The following is a 23,142-nucleotide window of genomic DNA, read 5'->3' on the forward strand; positions in this document are numbered from 1 at the left end:
AAAAATCTTCACAACACTGACACTACTTGAAAGTTGTGTTTATCCTTTAGGATAAAATTTTTTATTTATTTATTTATTGGTATTTCGTGTGGTTTTCGTTTTTGGATAGTCACAGACCTTGGTATTGATCTCTTAACATCAAAAAATCATGCTGACTTATTGAATGCCAGCCAGGGCAGAACGGATTTTTAAAAAAAAGAACAATACCAAGAATTTCAAAGCAGGCTGAAATTAGTGCAAAATCTCACTGTTGGGTTCTCTTTTAAAAAGGGAACAAGTGTTACTTGGAATGATGTGCTACAGGGAACACATTGGTCTATCCGGTCGTTAAGTCTGGCATCACTAGCCGTGTCTGGTCCTAAACTCTGCTGCAGGTCCATATATTAAACGATCACTGTGGCATTACTGAGAGTTGAAAAACTGTCTAAAGTCTTTCATCTTTAATAAAATGATCAGCGTTCTGCTCTACCAGGTGTAACAATTGAGTTTAGCATCCAGGCATCCATGAAAACAGAATTTATGACATTTAACGGAGTTAGAAGTTAGCAGGAAGTTAGCTCGCTAGCTTCCATCTAAATACAATATAGCATGTCCTGACTGCAGGGTTTTGGAAACAAATTAAAACGTACAGCTCTGCACTTCCAACATAAATGAAGACAGAAAACTAAACAGCATTGACGTTTGTAGGGTTACTGAATTTTGGCTAGCTGGTATATAATGATGTGCTACGTGACCGCTAGCGACACAGCTATGCTAGCATAATATAAACAAGCTAACTTTTTTTCCACTCGATAAAAGTTAACGTGAGGGTTCTCGGTGGTCAGGAACAAATGTAATCGCATGGCAGGATGCTCTAAACGGACCAAACTTCAGCCAGGAGAACAACTGAGAGGAATCCATCCACAATACGAGGTTAGTCATTCATATACTGCTGCATGGGCAGGCTGTAGTTACATCGTAAGGTTTTAAAAACTGAGCTTAAATAAATGATTAGCGGTAATAAAAGCCGAGGGAGGTCAACAGTGATCACTGACAGTTTTTAGGAGCTTTTTGAGATTAAATAGAAGAAAATACAAAACATTAAACATGTTAACAACACAAAAGCCATATTAAACACAGACTACTTTAGGCCCGGAAGTAGGATTCGTCACGTCATCACTTAAAGACCGGATAGCCAGAGCTACCCTGTTTGGCTTTGCAGGCTGTTCTCACTCCAAAATACCATCTTAGGTCTGCCCCCCCTAAAATGCTCCTCCATCATCAGATGTATTTCTGCTTTGAACAGCACCCAGACAAAATCAACCTCTTGCCAAGTGCTCTGTGGCTGAGAGCCAGCAATAGGTAATCAATAGAGATTTACAGGAGAACTTTTCCAAGTCATCAGTGCATGACATCTTCACTGTCACTTGACTACAAACATCAAAGTTCAGCATTAAGGGGGGGGGGGGGGGGTGTAATTTCTGTCTCTTGTGTCTCTTAACTGAGCTGGATTATGAAGCAGCTCTCAACCTCTAACTATCCATATTTGGTTAGTTAAAGCAAATGTGTGTACAAGGAATATAAATCACTCCCTCTTTAGCACTGTATTAGGAGTTGTTAATGTACTTCATCTAGGGGCCAATGGAAATAAATTATGTTGCTATATTTTGTTGTTCTTGTTAATATGATGTTCTTTATGTGGTCTTGATTTATATACTTAGAAGGGATTTCATTAACCATCATTATATTGCTAAGTGGCTAACCAGATGCATTTACATGTATAAATGAATTTTGAAGCTGCCTTAAACACTTCTGTATTAGCAAATGCTGAATTATGCTGCAGGTCTTATTGCTTGGGAAGGCTATAAGATAAGAACATTGTGGTAAATTACATAAACAGTTCGACACATCTGTTTGAGGAATATTCATCAAATTATTGATTAAAGTTTAGGTAGAGTCTGGTAGTTGACTTCAATGGCACATTCAAATCTTGTTTCCTGGTTTGCTGTCTTTTATGGACCCTTTCAAATACATGTACACCAATGACCAATAGTATGGAGTATTCATTCACAAAAACAGTGAACTTTAAGATTACATGAATTCACATAAATTACATAAATCAAGTCATCAACATTCTAGCATATACATTTGGATATGGATTGAACCGATTTTGTTTCAAGCCACTATGGCAAGGAATACATTTTTTTTTTTTTTTGGTTCTTTTTTTTTTTTTTTTTAATAAATAGGACAGGGGGAATGAATGAGAGAGAGAGGGGGAGAGAAAGAAAGAAAACCAAAGGGGAGAAGAGACGGTGAGAAGGGGGGGGAAGAGAGAGAAAAAAAAAACTCCTGGGTCACCTGTATGGAGAAAAAAAAAACAAAAACAAACAAACAAAAACAAACAGAGGAGACAGCAAACAACAAAGAGCAACATAATAATAGAGAAAACAAAGCACCATCACAATAAACTAGCTAGTCATAGATATCAGTATTTACTAAGTAATAAACGATATTGTGCAGCACGCAAGATAGACAGCGCACAGTGTGCTTTGAGGCAGCAGCCAAGAAAGCTTTAGTCCGCGTCTGTGAATACCCATGTGTGCATACCTGTGTGGATCAGCATGCTTGCATTCCAAAGGTTTCTCCATGTAATGATCTGCTAGGGAGTGTGGGGGGGCCACAGCCCCGTCCTCCAGGGTGTGAAGCGGGTATGGAGGAGATCAAAACTCCAGACATCCAGAGGCCCCCAGAACACAAGAGACCATGGAAGACCAACAGAGGGGCAGCCGCGCCACTGTCCCAGTAAGAGCTGAGGAGAGTCCCAGATGAGGGCTCGCCCAGCAGCCGCGGAGCAGAAGTCAGGGGGAGTTGCAGTGACGCGCCCGTGAGCTCCGCCGGCCCCCAGCTGCGCCTGAGTGACCGAGCCCTAGGCCGAGAGGCCGGGGGCACCCCACCCCCAAAGGGGCCCGAGCGAGCCCCAGGCCCCAGGCCCCGACAAGCGGCCGCCAAGGAGTGAGCCGGTGTGCACCCGGACGCCCACCCCCAGACACAAAGAACCACCAACACACCGACACCTGAGGGAGTCTGCCACCGGCAGGGGAAGTGGTGGTGGGTGGAGATAGGCCTCCAAACCTTGGAGGGCCTGAGGTGTCCCCAGAGAGGTGGCGTCTGATACCCAACCTGACATATAGACACAGACATACAGGCACACACAGACACAAACATCCATTCCCACCCTCATGCTCTCATATGCACTCACTCCACACTCAACCAACGTGGAGACAGACATAAAGAGACGCTGTACACACAATCACACTCCCCAAGCGTACTCTACAAACCGGGTCTAGGTACCCTTGCCCCTGGAGGGGGGAATTGCACCCAGACCCAGGTGGTGTTACCCTTTTCTCTGCGGTGGGGAGAGGCAGACCACCCCGACTCCGCAGCAGCAGGGAGGCCCCACACCCCAGACCGCAGTCGGACGGCCAACTCCTCCTACTAGCCCTCCCGCTCCAGCAGGCCGCAGAGAATGGGGGTGGGAGAAGACTCCAAACCTCCAAACAAGGAATACATTTAAGAGAAATTGGGAAGCACTAATATTATCCACAGTGCTTTTGCAACAGGCCAGAATATTTTGTTGAGAATTACAGTTTTTGGAATTTCAGTAAGTACACTGCCTCGGGCATTGTGTCCTAAACCCTTTTTTTTTGCCCTTTTTATGTAAAAAAATGAAAATAAATAAATAACAAGACATATCGTAATTCCATTATCCACTAACATGTTAAAAAATACTGCATAAAAAGTCATGACCCACAGGTTCAGTTCTGCCTTTCTCAAAGCTTGAAGCATTTTGACAAGTGACAAAGAACATTAAAAATACTGAATAACAGGTATTTCTAATAAAACCCTGAGAAACTATCAGCATTCATTTCTCTACGTATGTTATAATTGCATTTATCTAAATGTCCAAGACTATGAAAAATCACATTGGATCTTTGATGGAAAAACTTTATTTCTCATCAGTGCTTCACAACAGTAGCATAACTAAGCAAATTAAAACTTTGTACCATTTAATGTTTTTTAAAGGAACATAATTGAGCAGTTCTGTACTGCAATAAAATGTGAAACAGTACAAAAAGCTTTCATAATTCATAAGCAACGATTCCTCACACGGTGTCACGTTCACATTTCTCATTATCCAAGCTTGAATCCATTTGGAAAAATCACTTTGATATACAGTAAATGGGCATGGATTTTAATATCAGTATTTGATTTCCATTCTTCCTTTTTTCCACAGTGTTCTGATTTGCTGATTCGTATCAGTGCTCCATGTTCTTTTTAAATTTTGCTTCATGCAGCATGCTGTAATGATGCCAGTTGGAGCCATACAGCATCACTCTTATGGAGAAGCTTTGGAATATCATTAGCTGTCCTTTTGCTATCTCAAGCAATTGCATGTGAGCGACATGGAAGTCTCAGCTTTCCGTTATGCAGCTAAACCAATGGGAAGTCCATGTTCTTTAGTCACATGTATCACTTTTATATAAGCAGCTTAATCATTTATAGTGAGTTTTCTTAATGACTTGTTTCTAGATCTCCACCCACAGTTTACATAATATTGATACTTTGAATTAACTCTGGTTAAGTGTGACGTCTACTATCATTTTGTCATTGCTATCATATTCTCTTGGAACATCAATTTATAGAGTTAAGAATACATGTAAAACATTTGTTTGTTTTATATATATGCAACATGTACGCAAAGTAATAGTTACACTATGACATAACAATAACTTAACAATGGCAGTGACATAACATACCTAAACTAGATACCTTTTGTCCAACTTTTTTTGACCTTACCTGTCAAAATAAAAAGGTCAACAATGGTGACAAAGGTGAAGTTTTAATGATATGTGAGCTACAATGTAGGGTATGAAGTAGGGTTTGGGATGTCTGTGAAGGTTCTCTGTCATCCAGGTTATCGTAGTTTAAGGAACTTGGAAAGGAAAGCGTCTGGACTTCTATAGGTTTCTTGAAGATTTTTCACATCTCATCTGAGAAGCTTCTTCAGTTCTAAAAGCAATTGGTGGTGAGTCCCAGATTTTAAACGATGAGAGGTGAAACAGCTTCAAGAAACTTAAAGAAGTCCAGACGTTTTTCTTTCAGAGCTCCTTAGACTAGGGTTTGAGATGTTTTTTTGCTTTATTACTTTAAACTTATCATCGTATAATATAAGAAGCTTTGTAAATAAGTTCCAGCACAGAAGCAACTCAGCTCCTGCTCCAAAACTGCATGATTTTTGTCAAGAAAAAAAAGAATAAAAAATAGAATAGAATAGAATAGAATTCAACTTTATTGTCATTGCACATGCACAGGTACAGGGCAACGAAATGCAGTTTGCATCCATCCAGAAGTGCTTTAGTGATATAGATATATTACAATATATATTAGCAATAATATAGATATGTGAGTATATTACAGAAATGGGTCTATTATGGTATGTTATAATGTACACGGTATGAAGTATGTTGTGAATATTCTATAACTATAAGTATGTACAGGCTGTAGTGAGTACAAGCTATGTACAGGATATGAACAGGATATAAATATGAAAAACTATACAGAATATGAAATAAATAACTTTACAGAATCTGGGATATACAGCTATACAGAAATGGGAACTATGCAAGTTGTAAACAGTTGTAGGATTAAAGATTATCGAATGTACAGAATGATTATTTACACAGAGCTATACAGTAGTGCAGTTAAGATAAGTGAGGGTGTAGATAGTTTCTACAGAGGCTATATAAAGTGCTAGTGGTTGTGAGTGGTGGTTCAGTCCATGTTATTATTGTGTTTGAGGGTACAGTTGTCCATTGTGGGTGTGTGTATGTTCAGTCCATGAGTTAACGTGGGTCAGATGTCAGGAGGCAGAGTTCAGGAGTCTGACAGCTGTGGGGAAGAAGCTGTTCCGGTACCTGGTGGTCTTAGTCCGGAGGCTCCTGTGGCGCCTCCCAGAGGGCAGGAGGGTGAAGAGTCCATGTGATGGGTGACTGGGGTCTTTGATGATTTTCCCAGCCCTTTTCAGACACCGCTTCCTGTAGATGTCTTTTATGGCAGGAAGTGGTGCTCCGGCGATGCGCTGGGCAGTTTTCACGACCCTCTGCAACGCCTTCCGGTCCGAGGCAGAGCAGTTCCCGTACCAGACTGTTATACAGTTGGTCAGGATGCTCTCGATGGTGCAGCGATAGAAGTTCACCAGGATGTCTGAGGACAGGTGGTTCTTCCTCAGAGTCCTCAAGAAGAAGAGGCGCTGGTGAGCCTTCTTGACCAGCTTGGAGCAGTTGGTCGTCCAGGTGAGATCCTCGGAGATGTGGACTCCCAGGAACTTGAAGCTGCTCACACGCTCCACAGCCGTCCCCTTAATGTGGATGGGTGGATGTGGGTCAGCATTCCTCCTGTAGTCCACGATGAGCTCCTTGGTCTTCTCGGTGTTAAGCAGCAGGTTGTTTCTGTCGCACCACTCAGCCAGACGATCCACCTCCTCCCTGTAGGCGGCCTCATCGTTGTCACTGATGAGGCCAATCACCGTGGTGTCATCTGCAAACTTAATGATGGTGTTGGAACCATCAGCAGGTCTGCAGTCGTGGGTGAAGAGGGAGTAGAGGAAAGGGCTCATCACACAGCCTTGTGGTACACCGGTGTTCATTGTGATGGTAGATGAGCAGCGGTTATCCAGCCGGACATGTTGGGGGCGGTTGGTCAGGAAGTCCAGTAACCATTTGCAGATGAGGGAACTGATGCCCAGGTCTGTCAGTTTCCTGATGAGTTGTGAGGGGTGGATTGTATTGAATGCTGAACTGAAGTCTATAAACAGCATTCTGGCGTAGGTGTTGTTGTTGTCCAGGTGTGAGAGGACAGAGTGCATTGCGATGGAGACTGCATCCTCTGTGCTCCTGTTCCGGCGGTATGCGAATTGGTGGGGGTCCAGGGTGGGGGGGAGACAGGATTTGAAGTGTGCTAGGACCAGTCGCTCTAAGCACTTAGTGATGATGGGGGTGAGTGCTACTGGGCGGTAGTCATTGAGGCAAGATGGGTTGGAGTTTTTGGGTATCGGGACGATGGAGGTGGATTTGAAGCAGGCCGGTACCACAGCGTGGGCCAAGGACAGATTGAATATGTCTGTGAGCACTCCTGCAAGCTCCCCAGAACACGCTCTGAGAACACGCCCGGGGATGCCATCAGGGCCTGCAGCCTTGTGGACATTGATCCTGCTCAGCACCGCTCCTACATCGGTGGGGGAGAGAGTCATAGGTTGGTGGTCTGGCGTCATGTCTGCTTTGGTTGTGGTTGTGGGGTTCCCTCGCTCAAAACGAGCATAAAAGTTGTTGAGCTCGTTGAGGAAGGAGACATCAGAGGATGCGGGGGAGGGTTTGGTGGTCCTGTAGTCTGTGATGGTCTGGAGTCCTTGCCACATGCGTCGGGGGTTGGAGTTGGAGAAGTGTTCTTCTACCTTCTTTTTGTAATGGTGTTTGGCTTTTTTGATGCCCTTCTTTAGATTAGCCCTGGCTGTACTGTAGGCGTGTGCATCTCCTGACCTAAAGGCAGTGTTGCGGGCCTTCAGGAGGAGACGAACATCCCGGTTCATCCAAGGCTTCTGGTTGGGGTACATGGTGATCCGTTTCTGGGTGGTGACACTGTCTGGTTTTGGAGATGTAATCCAGTACAGATGAGGCGTACTGGTCCAGGTCTGTGTGGGTGAACATATTCCAGTCTGTGTTTTTAAATCTGTCCTGGAGCACTGCGTCTGTCCCCTCTGGCCACACTTTAATTGTCCTCACAGCAGGTTTCACACGTTGGATGAGTGGTGAATACCGAGGTGTGAGGAACAGGGAGAGATGGTCCGATTGTCCAATGTGGGGGAGGGGTGTGGCTTTGTAGGCTCCAGCCAGGTTGGAATACACATGGTCTAAAGTCTTGTCTCCTCTGGTGTGGCAGGAGACATGTTGGTGGAATCTGGGGAGGACTGTCTTTAAGTTGGTGTGGTTGAAGTCGCCAGCAACAATAAAAGCAGCCTCGGGGTGTTTATTCTGGTGTTTGTTAATGGCTGCAGAAAGTTCTTTCATGGCCAACCTAGCATTAGCGTCGGGGGGTATATACACGGCAGTGAGTATGATCGAAGTGAATTCTCTGGGGAGATAATATGGTCTGCATTTGACCATTAAAAACTCCGCATTAGGTGAGCAGTGACTCTCAGTAGTAGTGGAGTTCATGCACCAAGCATTGTTAATATAAATGCACAAACCTCCACCTCTGGTCTTGCCGGAGTCATCTGCTAGCCTGTCGGCTCGGTGTCAAGATGGACAAAAGACTGTCAAGATGGACAAAAGACATCAGTCTTTAAAGCGAAGATTAATTTATTTTTTAGATTACGTTTTTTGCAAAAATTCATCCGCAACCACGGAATTTGATTGCCTTTTGAGCTGAGTTATTTTTTCTTTAAAAGAAAACTAATTCAGACAAAAAGAGTCTGTAAGACGGTAATCTTAAAAAGATAATGTGTTTCTTTCAGATGTCGCTATTGGCAACAATGACCAAACTGATATATCTGACTTTGGTGTATTTCTTTCTTAATATAATAATAAAACATACTCTTATATTATAACAATATAATTAATAATATGACAGTGAAAAATTTTACCTCATGAATTTTTTTAATTCACCCAAAAAAATCATCAAAAAATCCACCAGTGGCTCTTTGTCAAACTGCCCAGGGACCCATCTGCGGCATTCTCACCTCCATACAGAGACTTGACCTGCTGGAAGTCTCCAGCATGATGCTCCCTTTGTTTAACCCAGTCAGAGAGCAACATTTTTGATTGGTGAGTAGCAGAGGAAGCGATTGTTCATCAGGAAGACCCAATCATTTGAGAAGCACCTCAGAAAACTAATAAAACCCAAGCTTAATCTTAAATACTTATTTTTGTTTTAAGTATAATTAGGAAAATTAGATGAAAATTAACAACTTTTTTAACCTTTGTCATTACTGCTGCTGTTGAAGGATCAGGTAAAATACATCTGTAAATTCTGCTGTAGATGCTATGAGAAGCCTTATTTACATCAGTGTGAAGGCGACTGCTCTTTATGTAGTGACCCTGTCTGTACCCTGTCAGTGCTCTGTGTGCGGGTAGGCAGAGATGAGGATCCAAATGCAGGACTCGAACACAGAATTGAAACTCAAAAACCTCAGCTTTATTGCTGGCAGGAAAACAAACATGAAGTGATGATGGAACACTGAGACCAAGGACACACAGGCACAATCTGATGGTACGACACGACACCGAGCATGGGAAAACACAGGGCTTATATACACAGGGTAGTAACGGGGGAATCGGCAACAGGAGGGAGACACAGCTGGGAGAGATCAGGGCTAACGAGACAGGGGGAACAAAGCTGCACATACTAACATCAGACAGGAACAAGAACCTTCAAAGTAAAACAGGAAACAAAACACACTTTACTAAGACACAGACTAGACAGAGACAGACTTGACACTGACCAAAGGCTACTAAATGATAATCATAATCACAACAGTATCAGATCATAAATCATAATATAGAAAAACACCAAGATAACTGAAACACCAAGTACCAGAGAAACATAAAGGAAAATCCATGATGCAAAAGTACCAAAACATAATGAACTCAAAATACTGGGTCCAACGGACCCAGAACCGTGACAGTACCCCCCCTCTAAGGGCTGACTCCCGACAGCCCCAAAAAAAAAAAAAAAAAAAAAAAGCACAACAAAGCACCAGGCCAGGGCGGGCGGAGGGGGTCCAGGATGGAGGGACAGAGCCCAAACAAAAAACAAGGAGCACCAGAGTCCAAAAAACGCAGGAAAGCATATCAAAAACAAAACGAAACCAGAGCTCACCAAGAGTCCACAAAAAGTTCAGGGGGCCGGCGACGGGCGAACAGTTCCGGAGGCCGACCACTTGGAAGGCAGTGGCGGCCACTGAGCAGGTTCGGAGGGCGGCTGCGATGCCAGCAGCGGCGACAAACCCTTTCCGGAGGCCGTCCCCGAAGGCCATGATGCCACCTTAGAGGCCCGGAAAACGGCCGGCAGAGGTGAGGCGGAACGGGTCGAGCTGGCTCTGACGGCGGCGTGGCAACCACAGGACCAGACGAGGCAGGACCAGGCGTGGATGAAGACACGGAGGCCGGACCAGGCGTGGATGAAGACACGGAGGCGGAACCTGACGGCAGCGGGACGGCTGCGGAACCTGACGGCAGCGGGACGGCTGCAGGCGGTGATGTGGAAGTCGCGGGGGATGAGTCAGCAGGTGACGGCTGAACAGACCTCCCCGGACTGTCAGCAGATGTGAGGATGTGCTGGCTGGGTCCTCCAGGACCCTCAGCTAACGAGGCGTGGTGCTGGGTGGGCTCCTCGGGCCCTCCAGCAGACGTGGCATGAGGCCGGACGGGCTCCTCGGGCCCTCCAGCAGACGTGGCATGAGGCCGGACGGGCTCCTCGGGCCCTCCAGCAGACGTGGCATGAGGCCGGACGGGCTCCTCGGGCCCTCCAGCTGATGAAGCATGACACCGGCTGGGTTCTCCCGAACCCCCAGCTGATGAGGCATGACACCGGCTGGGTTCACCCGAACCCCCAGCTGATGAGGCATGACACCGGCTGGGTTCACCCGAACCCCCAGCTGATGAGGCATGACACCGGCTGGGTTCACCCGAACCCCCAGCAGACGAAACATGAGGCCGGCTGGGTTCACCCGAACCCCCAGCAGACGAAACATGAGGCCGGCTGGGTTCACCCGAACCCCCAGCAGACGAAACATGAGGCTGGCTGGGTTCTCCCGAACCCCCAGCTGACGAAACTTGAGGCTGGACGGGCTCCTCGGGCCCTCCAGCTGGAGTAGATGCAGGGCCAGAGGCAATAGGGACCCCTGACTGAGGGTGGAGATGAGAGGCTGATTTAGCAGAAGACAAAGCTAACGATTCCTGCACTAGCTGCGCTACTGACTGGGCCATGGACCGTAATAAAGTCTGCAAAAAGTCTGATTGAGGTAGCGACTGAGCCATGGATAACTGAACTTGAGGTGATAGTGGTGGTGGTGGAGTTGGTGACTGGGCTACAGACGGCTGCTGACCAGGTGACACTGGAAACTGAGCTGAAGGTGGCTGCTGACCAGGTGACACGGAAAACTGAGCTGAAGGTGGCTGCTGATCGGAAAACTGAGCTGAAGGTGGCTGCTGATCGGAAAACTGAGCTGAAGGTGGCTGCTGATCGGAAAACTGAGCTGGGAACTGCCATAAAGGTTGTAGTGATGGTGGTTGTGATGGTGACTGAGCTAATCCTCCTGAGCCTTCTGAACACGACAAAAACTGCTGGAAGGGCTCACCTGAGCCTCCAGCTGACACAGGAACGGGTGCCGGCACCAGCTGAACACCAAACCCTTCCACCCGAGGAACTGAAATGGGTGGAGGGGAACGCTGGGCCCGAGCTACCCTAGGAGCAGAAACAGGAGGAGCGAGAAGCTCAGGAATGGTCTCAAAATGCCCAATATTGCCAACTGGGTCTGGGCATATAGTCTTAGCAGAGTGGGCAACCTCAGAAACATTCAACCGGGACACAGAACAGTCCCTGGGAAGAGCCACGGTCTTAATAGACTGTAGAGAGGTGCAACTAGAGTCCTTAAATGTCCTTGGGGAACAGACAGCCCCTTCCTTCAGAGAGCCTGAGTTACAGCCTGCAATTTCTGTCCCTACCAACTGCCTGCGCCCTTGCTGAAAAGTACATGGTTGAAAGGCTGGCTTAGAAACATTAACCACCCCCCTTTCAGCTGACTTGAAAACAGAACTTGAAGCCTCCGGAAATTTCACAGCAGTTCGAACATTTCTCCCCCCAGATTTAAGTGGAGTAGTCTTATTCATTTTAACACTAGGTTCAGATTGGGCAGAATGAAAACAGGTTCTTAAATCCTCAGAGCAGGGGTTCACAGGGTTAACAAACACAGACTCAACTACCTTTAAGTTAGTGGATTTAGATTCACTTGAATGGCAGGTAGTCTTCAGAATCTTAGGGGTGGATTTATTGTTTGTTATGTTCATGAGTTCAGGAGGAGCATGAGAAAGACAGTCTTTGTTGCTCACCACTGCTGACTGTCCAGAGGAAGCGGAGCGACGGCTGCGTGAGCGTCGCTCACTCTGGGAAGAGGGAGATAAGCCAGACTGCGAATCCTCCTGCAGACCGGGCCGAAAGTCTTTCGGTGGGCCGGGCTGGGACGAAGAGGCGGGAAGTTTGTGTAGCTCCGATCGTGGAAGTCCCAAAAACAAAGCAAAGGATTGCAGTGGAGTAAGCCCAGTGTCTTCCACCACATAATCCTTCTTTCGTCGCTGCTTGCCCCTCCTGCAGGGCCTGAATTCTGAGAGCAGCGGTGGAGTGACACCAGAAAACGGAGGAGCTACTGCCGTCGAGGGAGAGCGCTTGGCCCCTCGCATCCCTGACGGAACAGCTGATGGAACGGCGGTAGCCATCGCAGTTTGGAAGCTGCGGGGCCCACCCAGAGCCAAACGAGACCCATCGAATGGTGACTCGTGCTCCCAGGCACACCTAGCCCCCTGCCTCTCCCTCTCCTTGAGGAAGGTGGAGACTGCGGGTCGCCGATACCATACGGAGTCTGCTGGATCCATTACTGGTCGCGTCGTTCTGTCAGGGCTCTGTGTGCGGGTAGGCAGAGATGAGGATCCAAATGCAGGACTCGAACACAGAATTGAAACTCAAAAACCTCAGCTTTATTGCTGGCAGGAAAACAAACATGAAGTGATGATGGAACACTGAGACCAAGGACACACAGGCACAATCTGATGGTACGACACGACACCGAGCATGGGAAAACACAGGGCTTATATACACAGGGTAGTAACGGGGGAATCGGCAACAGGAGGGAGACACAGCTGGGAGAGATCAGGGCTAACGAGACAGGGGGAACAAAGCTGCACATACTAACATCAGACAGGAACAAGAACCTTCAAAGTAAAACAGGAAACAAAACACACTTTACTAAGACACAGACTAGACAGAGACAGACTTGACACTGACCAAAGGCTACTAAATGATAATCATAATCACAACAGTATCAGATCATAAATCATAATATAGAAAAACACCAAGATAACTGAAACACCAAGTACCAGAGAAACATAAAGGAAAATCCATGATGCAAAAGTACCAAAACATAATGAACTCAAAATACTGGGTCCAACGGACCCAGAACCGTGACATACCCAGCAGGACCTTGCACCCGTGTTCTATAATGACTGCCATAGATCATGTCCCACATTCTGGTGTTTTACCTAACAGAAAGAGACCAAATAAAGGTGTCTTGCCAAAATGCACATCAGCAGCTGATGTATAGTGAACAATTCAAGAGGGTTTGATAGATACTCGATCATCATAGGTATGGTAGAGCTGGGATTAAAGCCCTCTCTTATTTTACAGGGGAGCAAAATGCTGTTGTATAGACCTGGACTATAATCTAAAATGTACTCCCTCTCATTCCTAATAATGCATTTCAGCTTAATGCTCAAAGCACTACACTTCTGCGATCAAAGCAAGGGTTATTTCCCTCACACTTTTAGCTCAGAGGAACATTTAAACCATATCTGGCCCTACCCCCCACCCATCAAATATGGCACGAAGTTGCATGTGTTCAGTAGATAGAATGAATAGCTCAGAGTCAAAGTGTTTTATCAGGAACACTTTGTTTTTTTTAGGTTTTTATCAACCAGTGAGTTTTATGTTTATATATATTGTCCACTGAATTACCTTCTACAACTCCGTGAATCCCATACTACACTGCTCATCAGTGTATAGCATCAAGTCAGTTAAACTTCTGGAAAGTTTTCAAACCTCTAAATCACTAGGACACATGAACCTCCTCCTCTACTTTATCTGTAGACTTCTTAACCTATCCTTGAGGTAAGGCGCATTTCAACACTCCCCAGTCATTGGGAGTCGGCTTCACCACAAAATACCTTCAGTGTCTCCTTTTCTTTCAGCTGGTACAGGCAGAGCTCCCTGTAGCATACTTAACAACATACCACTCGTTCCACAGGACTCCAAGGACCACTCATCCTGATGAGACTAGGGTTGTGGCACCTGGGTATGACAGAACTACATCACACTCCTTGTAGCAACAGGTGAAGTTTCTTGGCAGATTGCTTCAGGCGTCTCACTAATCAGCAAGTTGAAAAGCGTCATATTGAGTTTTATGCTCCCCTTGTCAGTGTCAGCTGGTTCACACTCGCTTGGAGACGGTGATCAAAGTTTTTTTTCCCCTTTTGCTTCTTTTGTTTTTTTCAACCTTATAACACTCATAGGTTGCATATGCTTTATTTTGTCACCCATTGATGTCATTGTCACCATGATGATGTAACACCAACCCCAATTTTTTAAGTTGGCTTCTTTGGTCTTTCATGAAATTTTGTTGCCTTAGCTGCCAAAACAAATTTTGAAAAAAAAAGGTGTATAATTTTGGTGTGTGAATAAAGGACAAATACTTTATTACAGCATACAGTGACACGAAGGCCTACATATAGATAATTTGAAGTTTAAAGTCATAGCATACAGCAATAGATACACAGGCAAGAGCGTTGTCACAAGAGGTCAGATAAAGGTTATTCCAAAACATTAATTCAAACAGGAAATGTCTCTCAAAGATTGTGTGCATGTAAATACAGCCAATGTCAAAGAAGAGGACAACAAATGTCATTGAAACTGGCATTAAATAAGCTAGGGACAGTCCTTCCACCACACAGGATGACTTGGCACGATATAAAAAATATGTCCTCTGTAGGTGATGATTCAATAAGCTTAAGAGGCTGAGGATGAATACTTACCTCTTGATTAACCTTTTAAAACATTTTTTTTTTGATTTATTTAATCTATGCCGATCATTCTTAGCAGATTTCTTTCATATTTGATCTGATCCAGTATTTCTTTGGTGGAGAAAAAGAGATAATATGAATAATCTCAGAATATCTTTGGGCCAAGATGGAGATGGATTTCTCTGAAACACAATGTTTAATGACTCATTATTGCGGTCAGCCACTGAAAATAGATGAGATAGACATTTTATCCTGATTAACGCAGCTAATGGGTTTGCCCATAAAGCCAAACTGTTCCTTCAGTGATGCATGCTGAGACTGTCTCTCTCACATAATTTCAGGTCGATAATGCATACACCAATCCATCAAGATTGACAGCAATCATTAGAATAATAAGGAGAGCAGATATTTGATATGAACTCTCTTGGTGGCTTTTGCCAGTTGAATAAAATTGTCTGAGACAAACTTGCAACACTGACAGCAGTAGCCCCCCAAAATTGTGAAATTCATCATTCATTCCCTAAAAGTTAGTTCCTAAGATAAACTTTTCCATTTGCAAATAAATGTAGATGTTTTTCTGTAACTCTGGCACACAAGTGCAAGACTGTTTTTGGTCCCAGCCAAAAACTCCACAGATACATAGACACAGCTGAGACTTTGTAATATACTACCTATGAACAATCTATATTTACAGAAGTGTTATCAACCCAGTGCTGAAGGCATAAACATAATTTATTATGCAAGCAGCAAAGGTAACGTGTGCTCGAATGTGTGTATGTACTACTTATTTTTATGACTGCCAGGTAAACAAACCTGCCTGGCTTAGAATAATGTGCCAAAGACACCTAACAATTATTTACCTACGCAAAAAATCATTATTCCATTATTTCAACAAATGTTAGTTGAGCATGTCTGTTTGTTTGCAACTCTGCCACAACTCTTAGAACTCTTAGAAATTCTGTAAAATACAAACTGCTTCATCTAAGTGTGTAATGAGAATGTGTTCTAAAGAAATCACACAAACCTATTCGTTGAGAAGTTATACTGAGACTCATACTAAATGATTCAGTAGCCAGAAAGCATGGGCCATCTTTTCATGAGTAAGTTCAGCAGGAGAGCTATATTGGTAGTATAATGGAACTAATGGAACCAGCTGCTATCCATCTCTCACGTACTTGTACTTGGATCAGCAAATGAAGCTTATCATGATACAGATATATTAATGAGCTGTGCTTGAGCACAATGGAGTGTTGCAAATGGAGAGGTTAAAAATCCACTTTACCCCAGTTGGAGACGGAATATTTTGTGAACTATGGTATTTCATTCTTCAAAAGAAAAACATACAATTGGCTGCTGTCTCTGGGCTTCCCCTAATGACCATGTAAAAAAAACAAAAAAAAATGCACGTCTCATGAATGTGACATATCAGTTACACTGTGCAGGGTCTTCTTTCACCCTCTGTCAGCTGGGATAGCCCCCTACTCTCACTCTTTTGAGACTCACTATGCTGGTAATGCAGGTAAAATCTCTCCTGTTCATTAAGAAATACCACATTTTTAAAAATTAAAAGTAATTAACACTTGGAAAAGGTCTTTGTTATTGCAATTGCTATAATGTGAGGGTGTAATGTTATGCGGTATTGGTTCTGTCTTAACTAAAAGAAAGAGGAAGATGAAGCCAGATAACTTTCTTGGCAGTGCCTTTACCACATTTCATCAGCACAGCCACACACAGGTTCCTTGTTCTGATCCCTCTGTGACTGAATTAAAGAAAAACAGAAGTTGGAAGATCTTAGATTGAGGTAGATGTGGGAAAACCCCAGAAGTATATTCAGTAGGTTATCACAGCAGTTTTAAAATATGCATATGTAAATATAAACACTAATAGTTAGCCGTTAATAAATACTGAAATAAGAATTCACTTCTACACTTCACATTACTTTGCTATTGTTAAATGAGTTCAGTTAAGCAGCTGCAGCTGCTTGTTAACTTTTTGATTTTTTTTTGTGTTTATGCAACATGCTTGACATCAAAACGTCGTTTTGTGAATCATTCTTCAGCTGAGTACCATATCTAGTGGAGGTCATTAAATTTCAGGCCACACACACTGATTAATTTAGGTCTGTTGGCATTATGTAATTGAAAAACTAACTGCATATTCTTGTGAAAATTAGGTTCTAATATGTGGTGATTAAAAGAAACTCCTAGCTAGTTTAAAAACCCTAAAGAAATATTTAGTTGCACTTTTGCAGGTGAATTAAGGTAATAGAACAGTTGTAACTCAAGTCAATAACAAGTCAAGAAATCTTTTCTACAAAAACTTTTTTAAATCTATTTTTAAAGCACATCAGGACATAGCTTCATTATCTATCCCTACCCTGTCTTTATCGGTTCAGTTCATTCATTTTAAAACAACAAACATGAATGCGTTCGTGTATGCGGCATATCCACTTGGTTCTGAGTTGGTTCCACAATACTTCTGGTTAAGATCCACCTTCCCAACTACCAATTTGTCAGTCTAGCTATCTATCTGATTTTGTAATGAATATAGACTATGTGGGTATTGAATTATGATATTTTTTCACATTTTTAGTAATGCTGCTACATGGCAGCCTATATATTGTCTTTGGTTCTTAATTACTAGTTTTTCTTGCTTTGTGGTTGTAAATTGTCTGATATTCTATCAATGTAGTATTTGAGATGTTTGTATAATGGTGTATGTTTACACTTACATTATTATGGATTTTGTTTAATCTTCTGTTAAAAATACATAGATAGTTTTAATCAGCTAAGTTTCTGCAGTTTAAAAAATGTCATCGTTTTACTGATAAAATGAACATGGCTCGAAACCATACTGCAATTTATTAACACACACCCTTCCAAAAGTCAGTGACAAAAATGTCAAGCTCCCAAAGATGCCAGAAAAGGCCATGCATTTCACTGTGCTCACTTTTTCAGCAAGTGTCACATGCTGGTGTTGAGTCTCCTTATTAGGCCATATAAGTAGAGTAGCTGTCATGGCTGTCATATGAAGAGTCCACGAAGACAGAAATTCTGCTTGTTCTACCGTCCTGTCTTCAGTCACTGTCACCCAATCAGGTTTCTCGTTGGGTGGCGTGGTAATGTGAATGAGTGTGGTACTAATCGTTAGGAATGATCACATCTTCACAGAGGCCTGTCAGTCACATCAAGATATGTCAATGTCTTTATATACCATAAACAATGCCTAGGTAGGACACTGCGCCTTCAAGAGGATACCATCTGATTGATTGGCAGATGTTTAAATGTGGACTCGCACCACTAACTCCCAAAGTGTTCCAGCCTATTAACTTTAGTTAAGAGTGATTTCCTTGGAGACGCAGCAAAAAAGCTGTTTTTTGGCAAGTGAGCAGACATGTCAAATGACTCAATTAATCAATTCCAGTGGCAAATTGACAGCATTTAGTGTATGTTGTTTTATCATAGTTCTCCTGCCGTTTCTCATTACATTTACTTCCACACCTTGAAATGCAACTTGAATCCCAATTGTAAGAGGTTTGCATGCACTAAGAGTCCATTAGACTCTGCGAGTAGTAGGCCAGTGTTATCAGAATCCTTGCTTCATGTTGTGTGCTATCTAAAGCAGGTTATTATAATAGACCTTTGTGTATGCCTTGAAAAAGGCATTGGTTTTTCAGGGAGTCCTGAGTGGCCAGTAATGTAATGCATCATCATTTCCGGCTCACTGCTCTGCAAACATGGCATCTGAAGATGCTATTTTGGACAGTGGCTAATAGTGAGTGGAGCTTCAATTATCTGTTATCTGTTCATTACATTCATTTGTCCATTCAGTGTAAACTTTGCTTACACTTGGGCAAACCCGATGGCATTTTGAACATACCGAAAAGTAAACTGTGGCCATTTTAACAATTCTAAATCGTACATCCATGCAAACATTTTGAGCAGAACACTCTAGTAATGCTTTGTTTTTCCCCCTTTTAAAGCATTTAAACAAGTCATCATATCATATCAGCATATCAGTAACATCAGCATAGCACCTCGACTCCTTACCTATTTGAAATCCTGTATACAAATATTCTGCACAGCCACAAACTAAGATGGTTACAGATAAATTCAATAATCTTCTGCCCAAGTGGCTTACTGTATAAGTAATTTCTCAGCATGGAATTGTAATGCACTATAGACTCTTGGTCTAAACGATGATTATTCTATATGAGTCATGAGCAGCGTCAGACAGCTTAATCCATCACTGAGTTCAAGCAACCACTCTCTTCCTCTAGTTTTTTGCTGGCCTTGATGAATACACACCACCTTTTCAGGCTAGGAGCCCCATAACTTAGTGGCTGTAATGTTAAATTCTCCCTTCACAGGCCTTGTTTTTTTATTTCTTCTTATTTTTTTTACATGGCAGTTGGTTTAAAGAATGTACTCTTAACCACAGAGCATTCAACAACAATAAGTTAGCATCAGCTAGTGTGGAAGCTCGAGCTATTCAGCACTGAGCAGATTCATCAAAAAAAAAGAAGAAGAAGTCATTGCTCATGCAAGACAATTACTTTTACCACTGCCACGCTTCATGCCACAATCCAACTGTTATGCAATCTTTAAACTTTTATAATAATCTTCTTGTATAATAATCATTGTCACACACTGTTCCTTTCAAACACTATCTAGATGGTTTGATAATCTGAATCTCCAAGGTTTAAAGCTGTATCACTGTAATTCTAAATATTAGTTTATAATTTACTGATTTATAGACAAATTATTAAAAGAAAGCAAATAGAACCTAACCCATTTAATTGAGACAAGCCCAGTGTAGCTTTGCAAATGAAACATCAGAATGTAAGTCTAAAATTTGTTTCGATATTCTACATGTCTAATCAGCTTAGGCTTTTACCCAATTAGGGTAAATCGTCCAAAAGTAGGAAATGTTGTTGATGACACAATATGGGCCTCTTTTATGCTTGACAAAATCCAGCTAATACACAAAACCAATAAGTAGCATAAACATTAATACATATACAGCCTGACTAGTCAGAAATTTCACCAGCTAATGTCCTGAGGACCACCAACGGGGTATTTGGAATTTCTAAATTATGATGCTTTATCTGCCTGGACATGTGTCTGCCCTGTTTTTCTAATGTCGGAAAAATCTAACTTTAGAATTATTTTTACACAGAAGTTCGTTAGCATTAGACAACAGCAATATTCTTGATCAGATCAACAGATTTCTAGATTTTTCATGAAGAAAATGAAGAGAACATTTCAGTTGAAGAAAACTGTGGCCCCAAATATACAAGTACCAAGGAGCCAGCACAGACTTTATATAAAATAACTAATGCATAACCTGTTTCTGAAAAAGTGCTTTGAATCTGCTTTCTTTCTACTGATAAAGAAATCATGATCATTCCTTTGAAAATGACCCTAGTGATCACTTGAATTGTGACCTAAGTAAGGGAAGTAATGAGTTTGTGGTCAAAATCAAATAAAACATTTGGCTTTTGGAAATTTGCAGACCTCATTGATTGATAATTTCAAGTCATTCAGTACAAATGATTTGTTGGCTATGGAGCGAGCGTTTAGGAGAGTGATCTGAAGCAGAGGTGACAGGCTGATGTCATCAACAACTGATTGACGGGGAATTGACAGCAGACACCTGGAGTGAGGACGTAGTCTCCTGGTACCCCTAGCTGTGGAACTGTGGTCTTGTAGAGTGACAGGCCAAGGTGAAAAAATCTCCAGACATGATGCCGATCCAGGTAATCGTTCTGTACGCCTGTGATGAAAAGTCGGGTAGGCAGTAACCGATCGGCATTTTCCGCGTCCTGGAGGGGAACTGGTACCATATACCGGAGACGTTCTCTACCATGGAGCAGGAAAAATCCCCTCTGTCGGGCACTTTAGGCACTTTTCCTTTTAGCCTGGACACCAGACCTACACCCCCTTCTAGACGATCTCCTTAACCTTGTTTTTGCTCCTGGGTTTTTGCTTGGAGCTTTCTCAGTCAAACCATCCGTTTGTTAAGTTTCAAAACATGAAGATGGTGGCCAAAATACTAAACTTTACTAAAAAGTGGGTGTTGTTAATATTGCCATGTCCATCTTTTATAGTTAGCTCCATATGTTTTTTGTTTCTTTTTTTGTTTTACTGTTATGTTGAATCTGCAAACCAGTAAAGTTCAGCTTAAATTCAAGTTCTCTATTTCAGGCTGTTGCTGCTTAAAAACATATCAACATATTTGTATATACACATATGTCTACGGGATTATTAAAACCATGTTTTTCATAGAAAGAAAACCCATAAGTGTTCCTTCTCTTTGGTTTTCTTCATGAAATATAATTAAAATGAATGAAACTTGCAGGCTTTTACTTAGAAATCACTAGCAACTCAGGGAAAAGGATTCTGCAATCTTACATAGGTATGTGTGTAGGCTTGTTTAATACAGATATTTTCCACATACATTCTTCAGTGTACTTCCAAAGTTCAAACACAATGTTTTCTTTCCCCTATGTTTTTTTTAGCTTGTTCCATTTGTAGGCAGCAGATCCAGTTTTTAAAGGTTCAGTTTGAATGAGAGATGCATCTAATGTTAAAAAGTCCTGTGACCTGACATTGTAAGCAGTGTGTTTAAATTTAATCCAAGAACAGAGGTAGGGAGGCAGTCTTTCTTTACAGTAGGATCTTGTAAATAAACATCATACAATGCTGCGCTCCTCTGTTACATAAGGAAGACCGTCTCACTTTTTCATAAAAGATACAGTGGCGAGTAAGAAAATAATCACCTGTAATAAATCACAAGACAGTAGCTGCAATTATTCTATTGCTCACCCTGCGGATTGGTGAATTGTACTTTTGCTCAGTGCTTCGAAAGATAGGCCCGTCCCCTGTCCTGTCCCTAAATTTTAAAAGGAGTTTTACAGAGAAGATGAAGGTATGAACAGCAGAAAGATTCACTCCCTGTCAGGAGAAATGCTGAACCACTTGAAAATACTGTCAAAAGAATTGTATAAGAAAGGCTGTCCCACATTTATCCTGACACTTAACTGAATTATGTAAAACCACTAGAGCCCCCTGCTATGGTCATGCACCCTTTTATTATGCTAACACAAGAGGAAAACCTGTCTCATATATTAAGCGTGCTATTGCATAGAGGCACATTTAAATATAACATTGTGCCAGGGACTTTAAGACAAACCTATTTAAGGTTTAAGGCCGTTCACACATCATGTTTTGTAGATGAACAGCATTGCTCATTTGAACTCCCTCTGGCAAAATACGTTATAAACAAAGGAGTGTAACCGTTTCCGTAAGCATTATCTGTTTGTGTTGTAGGTGCCACAAAAAAAAAAATCTTGTCAAAGGCTTTCATTCTAGTGGCACATACCTTTCTTTAAAGTTGCTTCTTTGTTGCTATTGAGGCTTTCACCCAAACTAAATGGCTATCCATGACAACAGCTTTGTGGATAATTAGTTGAATGATATAATTAGGGCCTCTTAGGCCCTTTTGGTCCCGAAGGACTCAACAGAATGTTCGCTTCTGTGGAGCACAGAGATAGACACTGCCCTAGCATCGCTGTGCAAAGTAGCCTCTTGTATCTATTCATCTTGCCCACTACACAGAAGCTTTTTCCTGCTCATTAGAGGTTTACTTATGCTCCAGTGAGGAAGCAGGAGGGGTGTTGGCCATGGGGTGGAGACACGCAGCGGTCATTTTATTTTTGTTTGAAGGTGACCACGGTATTTAATGGAGGAGTACAACTCACTGCATGTGATCTCTCTCCCTTCAGTTGTTAATCTCTTCATCACTTTGTCTCTCTTTGTCTACACATCTCTGGTCGTTGGCTCTGTCCTGGCTTCCTTCTCGTTCTGCCGTCCACCTTTTGTCTGCCACTCACTCACTCATGCTCCCTTTAGGTCCTCTGTCTCCTTCACCAGAATTGAGGTGCACGTTGGAGCTCTTCCTGTCGTGAATAACGCACATCAACCGCAGAGGTCAAATGGAATAGGTTTTGCAAGATAATGGCTGGAGTGATGGTACCTGGGCGCCACCAGATTGTGGAGTGTCTGAGCTTGTCATAAAACGACAGGGGAGGAGGACGCTGGATGCTCACTGTGTCCTTTAAGCATTATGAATGTCAGAAATTGCAATGTCAGAATGGCCCTGTTTTTATACCACCCTCATCATCTAACACCAGCAATCCCTATATCATTTTCTTCTTCATCCAAGCATAAAAAATACCTCCTCAGTTCATCCATAGTTCACA

The 23,142-nt window shown here is 42.8% G+C and overlaps 1 protein-coding gene across 3 annotated transcripts in view; it reads left to right on the top strand.

Annotated features, from left to right (window-relative positions):
- The window catches only part of igsf21a (immunoglobin superfamily, member 21a), a 194,242-nt gene that overhangs the window by 24,773 nt on the left and 146,327 nt on the right, over positions 1-23,142 (top strand). The gene's annotated exons all lie outside the window — the stretch shown is intronic.

Source organism: Mchenga conophoros, linkage group LG5, assembly GCF_057382185.1.
Source record: "Mchenga conophoros isolate Kocher_MC1m ecotype Shallow Benthic linkage group LG5, M_conophoros_male_GT1.1, whole genome shotgun sequence".
Taxonomy (NCBI): domain Eukaryota; kingdom Metazoa; phylum Chordata; class Actinopteri; order Cichliformes; family Cichlidae; genus Mchenga; species Mchenga conophoros.